This window comes from Lepisosteus platostomus, chromosome 20 (genome assembly GCF_059453375.1).
Source record: "Lepisosteus platostomus isolate fLepPlt1 chromosome 20, fLepPlt1.hap1, whole genome shotgun sequence".
In the NCBI taxonomy this organism is placed as follows: domain Eukaryota; kingdom Metazoa; phylum Chordata; class Actinopteri; order Semionotiformes; family Lepisosteidae; genus Lepisosteus; species Lepisosteus platostomus.
The window spans coordinates 1,359,534-1,373,916 of record NC_142630.1 but is presented as its reverse complement, the minus strand read 5'-3'; the positions used below and the strand labels follow the sequence as shown (position 1 = coordinate 1,373,916).

The 14,383-nt window shown below is 40.0% G+C and overlaps 1 long non-coding RNA gene across 1 annotated transcript; it reads right to left on the bottom strand.

The window, feature by feature from the left end:
- Nucleotides 1-438: 438 nt before the first annotated feature.
- LOC148644202 (uncharacterized) lies at nt 439-14,074 on the bottom strand. The gene is made up of 3 exons (XR_015928675.1): nt 13,911-14,074; nt 1,465-1,504; nt 439-1,033 (listed from the first exon to the last, which is right to left on the bottom strand). It is a non-coding gene; the product is annotated as an uncharacterized LOC148644202 (long non-coding RNA).
- Nucleotides 14,075-14,383: the final 309 nt, after the last annotated feature.

Here is a 14,383-nt window from a genome sequence, read left to right as displayed (position 1 = left end):
GCCAAGTCATTCATTCCTTATGGCATTTAGCCTGCGAAAACAGATCCCTTGATCCCCACCCACTGTGCAGAACCACAAGATTCTGTGAAACAACTTGTTCGATTTGTACTGAAATGTCATATTTCCACCTTATGTGGGTGGCGGGACACCTTATATCATTATCCAAACACAGACCATGCTGAGATCTGTTGCCCGTTTGGAAAAAGTAATTGCTTTAGGAAGACTGACCAACAAGGCTCAAGGAATTCCTAATTCTAGCAATCAAACAGGATTTATTTCAGAGAGAAAACACTGTCTCCTGAGATTCTTGTGTGTGGTTAGCGTACAACTGTAACCAATACTATTATTACCTACAACCATTACTGTTATTATCATCAATACTGCCATAATCTCCACTGATTCCACAAACTAATTTCAGAGTAATATATTTCAGAATAATTACACTAACAAAACTATATTGTTTGTACATGTCTCATAGACAAGAATGCCATTTTTAGGTGGGAAAATATTAATATTTCTCCCAGGATGGAAAAGTGCATTCTTTGTCCTATTTTCAACCATCACGCATAGCATCTGCAAAGAGCAAAAAAAAAAATGTAGGTTTGCATACATTGATTCCCTTTATAATTACATTTTATATACAGTATGTGTGTATAAGAAGGTTAAATCCTGGAACTGGAAGTGCATCCTGCCAGTGCCTGACTGTCACCTTGGGATTTATGTCAAATGTCTGTTTCCATATTTTTACAAAAAGAAAGACAGATAATACTTAAGATTCTAGGTCTTAGCTAAGCAAGTCTGCATAAGTGATTGAACCATAACATTTTCCTAAAAGGTCTTTATAAGTAAGCACAACTCGAGCCCCAACATAGACAAATCTATCACTAGTGGCATTCCCATTAGATTGACACTAAAATGACTGGTGACATATATAGAATAGCAGGAAGCTGGCACATCCTAAAAGACTATTGGCCCTCAGCCATTGCATGCAAGCAGCCAGTCTTTCTTCTGGAAACTGTGCCAGATGGAGTCTCTGCAGAGAACAGGAATGGAAAACGGTCAAATTAGTAAATTGAATAAAAAAAAAAAGACTGAAACAAAAATCTTGCAATATATGCCGTTGAAGAAAAAAGTTAAAAAATGCATATTTGAAAGGGTTTGAAATGTGGGTGGTGGAGTCATATAAAAATGCAATAGCATTCTGTAAACACTGCCAAAATAGTTCCCCTGATTACAAATTCTATATACATACTATAGGATTCTTTGGCAACCCTGCGGGGCTTTTGCGTTTCTTTTAGTTTAGGGGTGAAAGTGGCCAGGGAGCAGAGGCACAGCTGCCAGCTGAAGAGGCTGTGAGGCAGCACCAGGGTTGGCCGTGGCAGGGGCAGGATCGCAGGTGGCAGGGGCAGGATCGCAGGTGGCAGGGGCAGGACCGCAGGTGGCAGGGGCAAGGTCGGTGAATACCTGGATCCTGTGGTTGAGCTGTTCGAACGTTGAGCGATACCTGCAAAGACATCAGTTTAGGGGGTTGCAGACGACTACTTTCTGAATGCATCACAAGCTATTAATGCTCAATTCTTAATTTATTAGGTGTTTTCAGTCATCAGAAGAGTTTAATACCTTTATAAATTCTAAATTCTAATAGCATTCTAAGTGTCTTTTAGAACAGTACATAGAAGAGCACATGCACGGATATCATTAAGATGCATCATGTGATCCAGTTCAAGAAAAGCTTGTTTACCTTTGAAAGGGGAAAGTCATGTCCTTCCACTGGGTAAACAGCCCAGCGCATCAGTAATTGCTCAGTCTAATCTCAGAAATGTGTGCTACGCTCAGAGGATCGCGGAGAGCACAGATCTAGCTGATCAATTACTTTGCACCATCTGGAACATTGCCAGCTGTTTTCCTTGTGAGCACTGATGTCGTGAACTGAGGGTGACTGGGCTTTCTGGGGGTCCAGGGCAGGGGGTCACAGATTCCAGCGCAGCCCGTGACGTGATGATGATCGCTCTTCTCACCCTCAACTGGCTGCTCACTCTCTCCCTCTGTTTACAACACAACGACCGTGAAGGCTCAGTGCTGTCCCATCCTGCTGTTGTCTTACCCAGAGTCCTCCAGGCTGTCAAGCTCCTTTCTCTCCGGGAATAGCACATACCGCACATGACCAACTCACAAAACAGTCCAACTGCTCTGTAGCCAAAGAGTAAAGATTTTGTTTACGGAATGCCATATGGACCTTATGGAATACTATTTTATTTTTTCGAATTTTACTTGACTAGCTACAAACAAATGGCTTGTATGTAACACGTCTTGATTTAAACCCCTGATTTGTCTAGATTTGATTAAAGCTTGCGGTTTTCTTTAAGTATTGTTCACTTTGTTGGCCGCAGTCTAGTGGAATGTGGCTGACTGCAAGTATGGAATGGTGTAGACACAATAAAATGACCACCGTGCTGCCCACTCGCCACCATTGCTTCACCCATTGGAGAGCAAGGGCTGAATGAGTCATCCACTGCAGCAGCACGAAAAGAAACAGCAATACGAAAAGCCCATGATTGTTTTAGATCATTTTACAATTTATGCAATTCACATTACATAATCTGAGAGACCTAATTGCAATACTCTAACAGTTTTTAAAGCATTCTTGAGAATTTCCTTGTTGCAATCTGGCTTGCATCAGGGATCTTCTATCTCCATTAACCACTCTGTTTAAAACTGTGCTTCCTCATACTGGTTTTAACCCCACCTTTACCCAATTTCCATTTATGATCTGCTGCTCTAGCTGTGTCTGAGACAGGAGCCAGTCTTATCTATTGTTTTTACAATTTTAAAGAGCCATCCTTCTCAGCGATTTGTGCTCCATCACAATGGCGTTGTCTCCTACAGGCTCTTCCTTCAGTGTTTATGCTTTCCTATACTTTCTGTGGAATTTCCAGATTTTGCTGAAGGGTGTGACTTGATTGTGAGGTTCATGTACAGGTGTTCCTTTGCCTAGTGGAAACAGCATGTTTTCACTGAACAGGAATTGCATAAATAATCAAAGGTGCTCCAAAAGGATTAAATCTTCTTCAAAAAAGCATAATTAAAATCAAAACCATAATAGTTATTTGAAATGAAACATGCACTATCGTCCAGTCCATTGTAGGACTCTCACATGTTTTATATAATGTAATTCTTTTTTAAGCAGAGTTACTTGGAAATATGTCTTTGATTCTTCTTATTTGGTTTACTATCTGGTAGATCGTCACATGCTCCCAAGTTGTGTAGCAGAGTACTTTCCATGGAAAAAAAAATATTTTTATGTGCTGGTTATAAAACGTTTTTGTTTAGTTTTTTTCTATAGGAGAACAGTCCTTCTGCTGTTAGACAGAAGATGTGCAATTAAATGCACAAAAACTTATCGGGGCTAAAAGCAAAAGCAGGGGAGCCCACGTTTCTGTAAGGTGGGCTTTAGACGCTCAGTGCGAGTGCGCTGAGGCGGGGAGGAGCGCGGCTGGGTGTGAGCTGTGGTGCGAGGGAGACTGATCGCGGGAGCCGCAGCCCTCACGGCGGGTCTGCCGTGCACATGTGCGCCTCCCTCACAGGTCGGCCGGCGCGACACACCCCATTTACAGCGCAAACTTGTCAATGAGGCTGGAATGTTGCATCACTGGGGGAGACGAGCTGCCATAAAGGCTCCTTTTGTTCGGGGACCCCAGGAATGACGGGGGGGGGACAGCGAACTGGGTGCAAACACTGCATGTCTGCACCAATCGGCACGCTACGGCCCGCAGCACCTTCTGGCGCAAGGGTTTGAGAAGGGATGCTGAGGCCGTATGGGAGGCTCTTTCTCGGGAAGTCCTTCCTCTCCTGAGGCTGCTGTTGCCCCCTTGCCTTGGATCAGGACTGAAATTAAGTTAACAGCGTCAACTTCGGTCCGCGCTGCAGAAGCACCTCGCTATTCATCACGGTCGGGCAGCTTTTCCCGACAGCCGAGACGGATGATGCTCGATTCTCCTTCTCACGCCCTCGCTGGGTGGTCCCGCCCGGCCCAGACCCAGCCCGCAGCGCTGCGACTGGGGACCCCGGGAGGCACTGCTTACAGCCGCCTCCCTGCTGCAGAGCTGCCTGTGACACGGGTGGTCAGTCTAGCCCCAGTCTCGGCTCGATTCTATATTTTCCTTGGAGTTTCCATGGGTCAGTTCCTTCTCGGGGGGATGAATCGTCCCATGAAGGGCTCGGGAAACCACCGAGCTGCTGTTGTTTACAGGCAGCTCCCGGCCTGCGGGCAGCCTGGCCTTCACCTGCTGCAGGTCCAGCGGGACCCGGCTGACAGGGAACTAGTGCCAAGTCCGAGCAGCCTGCTCCTCGTTGCCCTCCTGCTACCACCCAGACCCGTGTCAACAACACAGCCCGCGCCGCTCTCTCTGCATCAGAAACTGTTGCCAAAGCGTCCACCCCATGCCCTTTAAATGGCTATAGACAGGCCCGCTCAGCCTCAGATTGCACCATGTATCCATTGTCTAATAACATCGTCGTTTTTTTTCAGTACACTCCGCAGAATACAAAGCTTGCAAGTCTGGAAGTGGAGTATTTTTTCCTCAGTGCACCGCTGCCTAACAGCACCGGCCCGTGTCTTTTTGCGCTACCCGGCAGTGTGCGGGGAGACACCTGCCCCCACAGCACTGTCTTCATTCATCATGTGTACCTTGGGTTGTAGTTGTAGATTTTTCTGTGATGCCTTAACACTAATGGATATAACTTTCAATTCTCTGGTCAGGGACAAATAGTACCTAGTTAAACTCTACATGGGACTTTTTAATTTTATAACAGGGTTACTGTAAACAATATCTTTGAGCCCACAATATATCTAACTTTATATAAAATCATAGGAACTTGGGAACTCAGGAGCATTAACACTGTAAATTGTGTGTCCATAAGGATCCTCTCTCTACTGTATATGCTGTCAGCCTACATTATAAAATAAAATGTTTGGTATTTTACATCTGCAAATTGTATATGCCCTTTTATTAGCACCAGATCTGTCTTTCCGGAGGTCAGAGTGGTTGAGTGTTCCAGGGTACTGTCTCTCCCCAGGCAGACACAGACACGAGCTGGTTCTGCTGGGGGTCTGCTGTAGAACTGATGAGAGTGGCTGGGTGCAGAGTATCGGAGCTAAAAGTGTGAATCAGCTAGTGCCAGAAACATTTTGATCTCATAAATGCGCTGTCTGCTTCTCCTTGCTCAGCTGAACATTTGACATCTGTTTTTATATTCATGGCACTTCAGAAATACAGCATAAGGCCATTCTTTTGTTTTCTACTTGTGTGTGCATATGAACACATCACTTTTAATTGTTTTTGTGAAGGTGATTGTTAAAGACTAGATTCTGTGAATACCTGTCTGTACTGAGAGTGAAATCAAGAAACCATGTCCTTGTGAAAAAGTGAGTGAAATTCAGGAGAAGTAGCCACAAAAACCCTATCAGGCTATCGACTTAAACATTTCCTTCCCCTACTAATTTGCTCATATCTTTGGCTTCCTTCAGATATCTCCATTGTGCAAAGCAGGCTTGTGAAGCCTGATTACATCTGTAGCTTTCTTCACAGCAGAATGCTGTTTATTTGCTTGTAACACATATACAGTACAACTTACAGAATGTCAAAATTATTGCAGGGAGTTCAGTTTAAAATTCAGTTTTAGAATACAGCATGTCCTAAAATCTATTCTTTTTCCATTTAAAAAATGAATTAAAAAAGTCATAGCAGTAATTTGTTTTCCTTTAAATCAAAAGCAAGTCACACTTAAATGAAAATAAATAGCTCTCGGTGTTTTTGTGAGGAGGCTGAGCTCTGTCTTTGTCCACATGTGGCCTGACTGCTTCTTTTGGGCTTCTGACAACCTATATTGTAATCATTTTCAGGCCTTTTGTTTTGTACACTTTTAATAATACAAAAGTTATTTATATTTGAGTAGCAGACATTCATAGAAGGTCTGTACGGAAAAATCTGTACAATAAATACTTCCCTGTAAGGTTGTGTCTTGCATATCCTGAATCTTTACAGGTAAAATTGGGCCAAAAGTTTCAGGGAGGTCCTCTTGTAAAAATGTACCACTCTGCTTACTGCTTTTGTAAGGTTTGCTGAAGATTTTCTCTTTACCTTTATTTTAGTTTTTGAATGGCAGGACCTGTTTATTATTTGTATTAAAATGACTATTTAAAAGGACTTGAATTCACAAACGTATCAAACCACAGACAAGATCAGTATTGGAGTTTTTTAGGTGTAGCAGGAAAAATGTGGCAACAAGACACAATTCACACTATTTTTTTTTATACCTCTGATGAAGGGCAAATGTTAAATTGAAACAGCCAAACGTTTGTCATGTTTCTTAATGTAGAATACAAGTTTTAAGTTCATTGAGCAAGCATTTCATGTTCATTTGATTGTTTCTGTTCAAAATGTGCTTTGTGAAATATAGTTTTAAAATTTGATTGTAAAAGTTAATCTATGGACAGTATAATGTCAACCAACCAACCAACCAACTAATCAATCAATCAATCAATCAATCAATCAATCAATCAATCAATCAATCAGTCAATCAGGCCATACGAATTGCCATTCATTTCAACAGCAGAAATTAGCAAGGCTTGCAAAATTGCTGCCACAAGCAGAAAGTTTTATAATGGAGTGTGAAACCAGTACTCGAGTGTCCACAGTCATAAAGACCTGTCACTTAACGAATAAGGGCTGCTTGACAGGCAGTTGTGATAAGCTGTTGACATAGTGACCACAAGCAGGCTAGAGCAGTGATTGAGGAGGTGTGAGAATGGTTGTGTTTCTCAGCACTCTGGAGACTTGTTGGCAGCTTGCAGTGTTACTAAAATTACCTCTGGTGTCACTGTTTGTGTATACCTCTTCTTCATCTGGATACAGCTGTCCTATGCAGATTATCTGAATCTCCAAACCAATTGGTTTGGCTGTGGCCTATATGAGTGTTAACATTCTGAAAACTATGAGAAAACACTCAGCTTTTGCTATGAGAAATGAAGAATGCTGTGTTCAATAATGTACCACGATCTTATTTTTGACCCTTCACAGACTGAGGCATCCCAGGATGATATGCAAGATTGAAACAGGAATTAAGATCAGGGGCCATAAAAATTCTGCTAGCAAGAGTTTCAGCATTTTCAATCGAAAAAAGTACCACAGGTGAGTAACAGAGGTGCTGAAGTCTCTAGATTTCTGTTATTTGATAGTAGGAAAGGTTTAAGAATACAGTATATGGAATACGTTCTGCACACCCTGAACACAAGGCTATGGCCTGTCAGCAAAGTGCAGGTATTGCAGCCGTTTTAAAAACATTGTGCACTGAAAGCCATTTGACAGACCTGTCTACAGTTTATCAGCAGGTACAGGAGCTCACAGTCTTCATGGTGAGAAGCCACAATGGCATAAGTGGCCATTTTAAGAATGAGAAAACTGTACTTTCAGACATTCTTTTGTGCGATATGGATGCAACACAGTGGATACAGATAAATGTAGCGAAGGGGGTGTTTAGTTAACTCTGGCTTTACAGATCAGTCTCCTTCTTCCCAGTTTCAATATCTGTCCGTCTTTGGTGAAGACAGAAAGGAATGTGTTAGTATTTTTTCTCATTGTTTTAAAATGTTGATTCAAAAATTTCTTTAGTAATTATATTTGAATACATAGATACTTTTAGATATCCTGATTAGTTTTGTAATGAATGTAGTAACAAATCCCACAGCAGCTAAAAAAAAAAACACCAGTGAACATTAACTGTAACTGATCAATCAGGAGAAGTGAAGCAGTTATCCTGGAAGAAAATGCAAATACGGGGGAATTCGTTTAGCAAGATCTGCATTTTTTGCACTTTTGCTCAGAGTACTGGCCAGCGGCAGCTCTAGGACTGATCCTCAGCTCTAGGACTGATCCTCAGCTCTAGGACTCTGCTCCCTCTGTGTGGAGGAGCTCATTGCAGCCCCTCTCCCTCTCCCTGCCGTCTTCTCCTGACGAGACGAAGAAAACATCCCAGAAAACTGATGAAAGCTGTGAATCTTTGAGTAACCCCTGCTCATCGGGTTCAGGGGACTGACTGACAGATCAAGATAACAGATGCAGAAGTGCAAGACCTGAGATGACAGGGTTTAAAAAAACACAAATAAGAGCGAATATGCATGGTGATGTGGGAATGTTGCACTCCCTGGACAACAGGCACCGGAGTGCTGCCATTCAGACAAGTGAGAAACATGAGAAATCTATATTCCAGAGATCGGGCAGGTACAGTACCACGTCACACTCTGGACATTTAAACATGTGGCCTGTGCAGCCAGAATGCCTGTAGGCACTATCTGTATCTGTATTTTCTTTTTAAGGGAAAAGGTCCCTTGCTTGTAGAGAGGGTGTGAGACTGAGGGCTCCTCCTGTTGTGAGTAGGAGAGCTCTGTTTGTTCAACATGAACCTTTCTCCCGATGGGTCACGTTATTAAAAAGGTGGACATTATGAAAAGTGACAGTAATTATGATCCATTAACCTTCTCCAGCACTCAGGCAGATAAGAACCATTATGGCCATGAGCCATACAAGTGATTTAAAATGTTTTTGTCTCCGGAGGTTAGAATAAGGTTCACAGCACAGTGACAGACAAAAAAGATGTTTTTTTTCCTTCAGTCTGTAGCTGTCCATATAAAACATGCAGTGGCATTGTACATCAATGGTTGTAATGCTTCACCTTTCTGTAGTGCAGCTAGGAAGGAAATAGTTTTGATAGCAAAACAATAGGGTCAGTCAGAAGCATTGCGTGTACAGATGATGCTAGACTAAAATATGACCGAGTTCTTTTAATAGAAAGCAAGCGAACCATATTTGACTTTATGACCTTGTTTTCATTTCTATTCTTTGATGTACTTTGAAATAAAGTATGCTGTAGTAACCCTGATTTTTTTTTTCTCAGTTGTGCCTGTGAAAAGCAGCTGAAATTAAAGTGAAATGTACTGTTTTATTTTGTTTTTTGCAAAAACAATTAATCTATAATTCAGGTCAGTGTTAATTTACAGTTTATTGTTCAAAACAGGATTTAGCAAATACCTGAAACCCAAGAGTGCATATACTCTCAGAAAAAAATCCCTATTTAAATCTTGGTAAATAAAAATCTTTTATGAATATCCAGTACAGTTTAGTGACAATTCTTGGGCTTCTAATGATAATGAAATTTTCATTGGGAGATTTAACAAAGCACATCCTGTAGGTCTTTTTGGAATCAGATACATATTCTCAGGACACCAGTCATTTAAGAACAATAGTGTTTTCCTAAATTACAAGCAAGTACCTAGTAAAATCCGAAAACCGCATAGTGATAGAGCATGAATCTTTAAAATTTCTTCAAGCTAGCTATTCATAAATGTTTCTTTGCAAAGTAGTTTTATCGTGAACTGAAAGTTGAATAAACATTTTTAAACACACTGTTTTTGTTAGCTCACCCAATAATCCATTCAATATGAACATACGTCAATCTACAGCATTCTTACAAAATGCTACTAATTAAAGCAACACCCACATGTGAATATTTCTTATGCTTGATGGCTGCTTGGCGCTGCAGTTAGATCACAACTTTATAGCACCGGCCTTCTGGAATGAATAAGAATATATTGTGTCATTTGTAACTCAGGCAGGCAGTCGGAAGTCAGGGTGGTCCTGCCTATCATTTTGCCAGGTTTGGTGAAATGGACTCTGTCAGAAATATCATAGTACAGTACTTGACATTAATTCACCTCACCCTCTTTCTTACCCAAGCAAATATAAAGATACTGATCTGCTTCTTGGAATGGCCTCTCTGAGTGAATACCGAAATGATTCAAGTCCATTTATGTCTATGCTTTTTTACACATCCATTTTCTCCTACACTGTCTGTGACGAGGTCTCCTACACTGCCTGTGACGAACCCGGCTGGTACTGAAGGGTGTGCTTCCCCTGCACATAGTGCCCCGTGTGATGACGGAGGGGAGAAGTGACAAGGGAGAGCACGGTTTTGAGGTGGAACACTGAAAAGTTAAGCAGGGATCCCGTCTTGAAAGAATTCATAAGCTGAGGCGTGTGAAGTGTTAAAGAGCGAAGGCCCAGAATCACAACAGCAATCTGTCCCCAGCTCTACTGACAGTTCCAGCTGGAACATATGGTAGAACATTGCTTCTAAATTAGCAAGGAGAAAAAGCTTCGAAATACTGAGTTAACCATATTCAGACACCTTGCAAATTAAAGGTAAATGAGAGAAAGCTGCCAGCACATTGGTTTTGTCTTTTATATGTTATTTAACTCAATCTAAATAAACAATTTTGTAACTTCTCTTCACTGGTTCCCAGGGCATTTTTTTCATTTGTGTATACTGTAGTTACTAAAATATAAAATAACTGGATCTTTTCAGTATTTTAAAATTAACAGATGGTTACGATTTAATTCTTTATTTTACACAGATAGCCATTTAATTCTGTCATGAAAGTAACATTTTGTATTAACACAATTCATAAAAACATCCATTTAATTAGAAAAGCATATTTTACTTTTTCAAAATGAATAAAAGTAATGTGATTCTGTTTAAATCCTTGCATTTATTCCTATCGTTCCCTGTTATTATTTTGTAAAGATGTTTTGATGCTATTTTTAGTTGCCTTAATAGCCAAGTTGTGGTTTTAATATTTGATTTGCGGATTGAAGTCTTAATCTTCATGAAATCATTTCATCACCTTTTAAACATTAAATATAATTATGTATAGACTATGTACAAAAGGATCAATGATTCATCTTCCTTATAAGTGAAGACAGCAGCATAAATCATTTTCATAAAAAACAGAAGTTTTGCTTTAAGCATTGTTTTTTAATATTAATCTTGGGGAAAAAAATCTGTAATACTGCACCATCTGTCCCCCGCTATTTTCAGTCTTGTTCAACTGTCTTTGATTTATAGATTCCGGCTGCATGCGATTTGCCTTCAGTTGTGTGGTGAGATGTTCAGGCAAATGTAGAGAGTGGTTCTGCCGTATGTTCAGCTCGGAAATGTTTACACAAGCCTGTGATTAACACCTTCCAGGTGTTCTCTTGGAAATGTTTGCTGAGTTTGGTTTAGACACTTTTACATTTTCTTTGTGGCCGGGTGCAGTCATCTATATTTATAAAGCATGATGGGCCAATATTCTGAGCTGTTGCCCATCGTTTATTATGGGACTGTCTAATAAACCATGCTTCTCTTATGGAGTAAAACAGTGACTTGGATTCCATAATGACATACGGTGTAGGTTGGAGATGGGAGAGGAGGGATCTCTGTTTGAAGACACTGCAGACAGTTTTAATAATTTGGTTTTCATTTTCATTAACCCTATCTCCCCCAGTCTAGACAGGAAGGCACTGTGATGGGCACATGAGAATCATGGGCTTGTAAATAGGTTGTTTTTGGAACTCATTAGGAATTTCCATTAGCTTAAAGGAGGGATCTGTAAGTTGGGTGAGGGGGTAATATTTGTTTTTGTATTTATTGATTTAGTATTTATTTTTCTAAGACAAAATTTAATCTCCAGGCCTGAAAACGAAAACTGTACAATTAAATAAATTCTTATTTCTGTTCAGTAGGCAGCTGCTAATATTTTTTATAAACAGAAATGTGCTGTTGGTTGAGGGAACATATCAGTCTGTGCAGGATGTTCAGTTTCTTTGAGAAAAAAAGCTGCATGTATTCTATGATTATCAAAAACATATTCAGTAAAAATGGTTGAAATACAGTACAGCAACTAGCTTTTACAACTCATCCTGTAATATTAATACAGTTAAACCATAACGATGAAATGTCTTATATTTATATATATGAACTGGAAGCTGTTTTTATCAGTAAATTTATCAGATTTTTGAAGTAGTTCAGGTGGATATTTGCGTAGTTACTGTACCATGTAGCTTCTTCACGCCAGAAGAAGGCTCCACAGCCAAAATGTTGTGTTTTCTTTCTTCTCTTTTCAGTAGGGAATAAACCTTTACTTGTTCTTTATGATTTTCGAATACTCTTACCAGTTCTTAATTTACAAGGTACCACTAAAACTACTTTATTTTTTCAAACCAGGCTATCAGTGAACAGTGTTTTATGACTGTCTGAATAATTTAATAGTTCCAAACCCGATACCACTGCTCAGCACACAAAATAAAACTTCACTAAAGTTTTGTTTGTAAAGCTTTGTAAATGTTAAAATGTTAATGCATTGCATATAAACATTGCTGCATAGCAATATACACAGTACCTTATCTAAGGAACTAAGTTATTTCTAAGGTACAATCAGATAGTGAGGGCGAGAGCTATATTAAACTGAATCAAGCAGTTCAGCCTTAGATGGAACATCTGGGCTGTGGACTAGCGACAGAAGTGTGACAGTAAAAAGCTCATAATTAGTGCTTCTGCCCCTAGCAGAGCAGTCCTGGTGCGACCGGAGGGGCTGAGTCCAGGACACAGGTTTTCTCTTGCGGAGCATTTAAACCAAAATTTAAAGCACCAGATAGTGGGAGAAATTATATCAGCCAAGTGTGCAGACACTCACCACAAAGTGAAAATAAATGCAATAATCACAGACAGATGAAGCATATTAAGGTTGTCAGCTCACATATAAAGCTCACATGGATTTGAATTGATTTTTGAATTTCTATCTCTGAGCTTGCAGAAAAGCATTTTTTAATCTTTAGATTTTAGTGACCTTTACATTACAAAACAACTTTAACTTGCCGAGATTCTGATGATCACCTACGCTCAAATATCAGCTACCCATGAAGGTTTTGTTGTTTTTTTTCCATCACATTGTTTTTCTGAGTTGTACTCTATTACTCCTCTTAGAGATTTTACACAAACAGTCTGGTTATTGAATAATAATTAAGAAGACCAATTTATAGAATTTAATTTGTGCCTGAATTATTTGATGTTTGCATCAATTTTTTGGAAAATTCAGTTTTAATTTTATTTAATACAAAATGTGTTTTTTATTTTTAAAGAGGAAGGGAAAGCTGGAACTACAATTACAGTATCAGAATATTAATAATGTGGGAAGCATCTGAAATACTTACAGTATGTAGGAATTTCTGATTTTTTTTTGCCATTTCAGTTTTGTGACTTATTTGTTATTTTGGTATATTTGTATGGATAAAAAATATTCACAGTAATGTGAAAAAGTGGAATCTTCAATAAGATGTAAGTAAGCTCTTTAGTAAGCTCTGATCCAGAAACACAGTTGAACAAATGTTTTTACCATTTTTTAATCTGGCAGTAAAGCACTTTGAGAAACCACACAATTACAGAGGAAACTTGTGATTCCATGTGCAAATTCAAATCAGTCCTAACCAATTTATACAATACCCTGAATTACAGCAAATTAGATCTTAAATGGAATTCAAGATGTTTATATTGAAATAGATTTTGTTTCCAATATTTTTTGTAGGGTGCTACTGAAAAAAGCCAGAGATTTTCTGACATTAAACATACATTCTTTTTACCTGTGAACGAGAGTCTGAATCTTGCAAATTAAAAAGTGTAATTTTCTTCATACAAATCCTATTTTAAAAACAGGCGATCATGTTGTTCATTCATATTTTTCTGTTATCTAAAAAAATCTGGTGACCTTTTTAGGTAAAGTACTCTGAACATCAGAGCAGACGGCATACAACACAGATCTTTAATTTTGCTTTTTGCAATGCTCGGCTACATTAGTTGAAGCTCAGCTGATTCAGTTATGTTTTAACTTTTGTTAAGTTTCTGTTTTCAGCTTGCGTGCATTGTCTGTTCCGAAGACGGGGTGACAAAATCCAAAAGAGTTAACAAGAGAAAGGTTCCACGGTCGGTGGTCTGCTGCAGCCAATCCACGAGAGGGTGAAAGCTACAAAAATAAACTTTACCTTCTCGCAATCAGGGTGGGCGATGCCATTCTTGGTTGGGGACCCTGGCTCTGGTAAGTGTTAGAGCTGTCACTGCACACTCAATCCTGGTGGAACCTGCCTGTGCAGGGTCAGCGAAACACACATTCCCTGCGTGCCTGGAAGCACACTGTCTCTCCACTGAGTCCACCACTGTGGCCCGAGTCCCCGCTGTGAAATCGACAGGACACGACTCACGACTACCCTCGACCAGCTCTGTAGCTCGCCAACCTGCCAGACAGAACTGGGTTTAATGCTCTCTCCTACCAAGTGTCTGGGAACAAACAGGATCTTTAAAAAACAAGAGCAGCACAGCTGCAGAGTGTCCTGCTAGGGCTTGCTTTAGTGGACTTGGCATGTTCTGACAAAATCCATTTTGTGATGAAGTCGTAATTAAAATGATAGCCCTGGGATTATGATGTTCATTCCCCCTGTTTGAGGACAGAGCATGATTC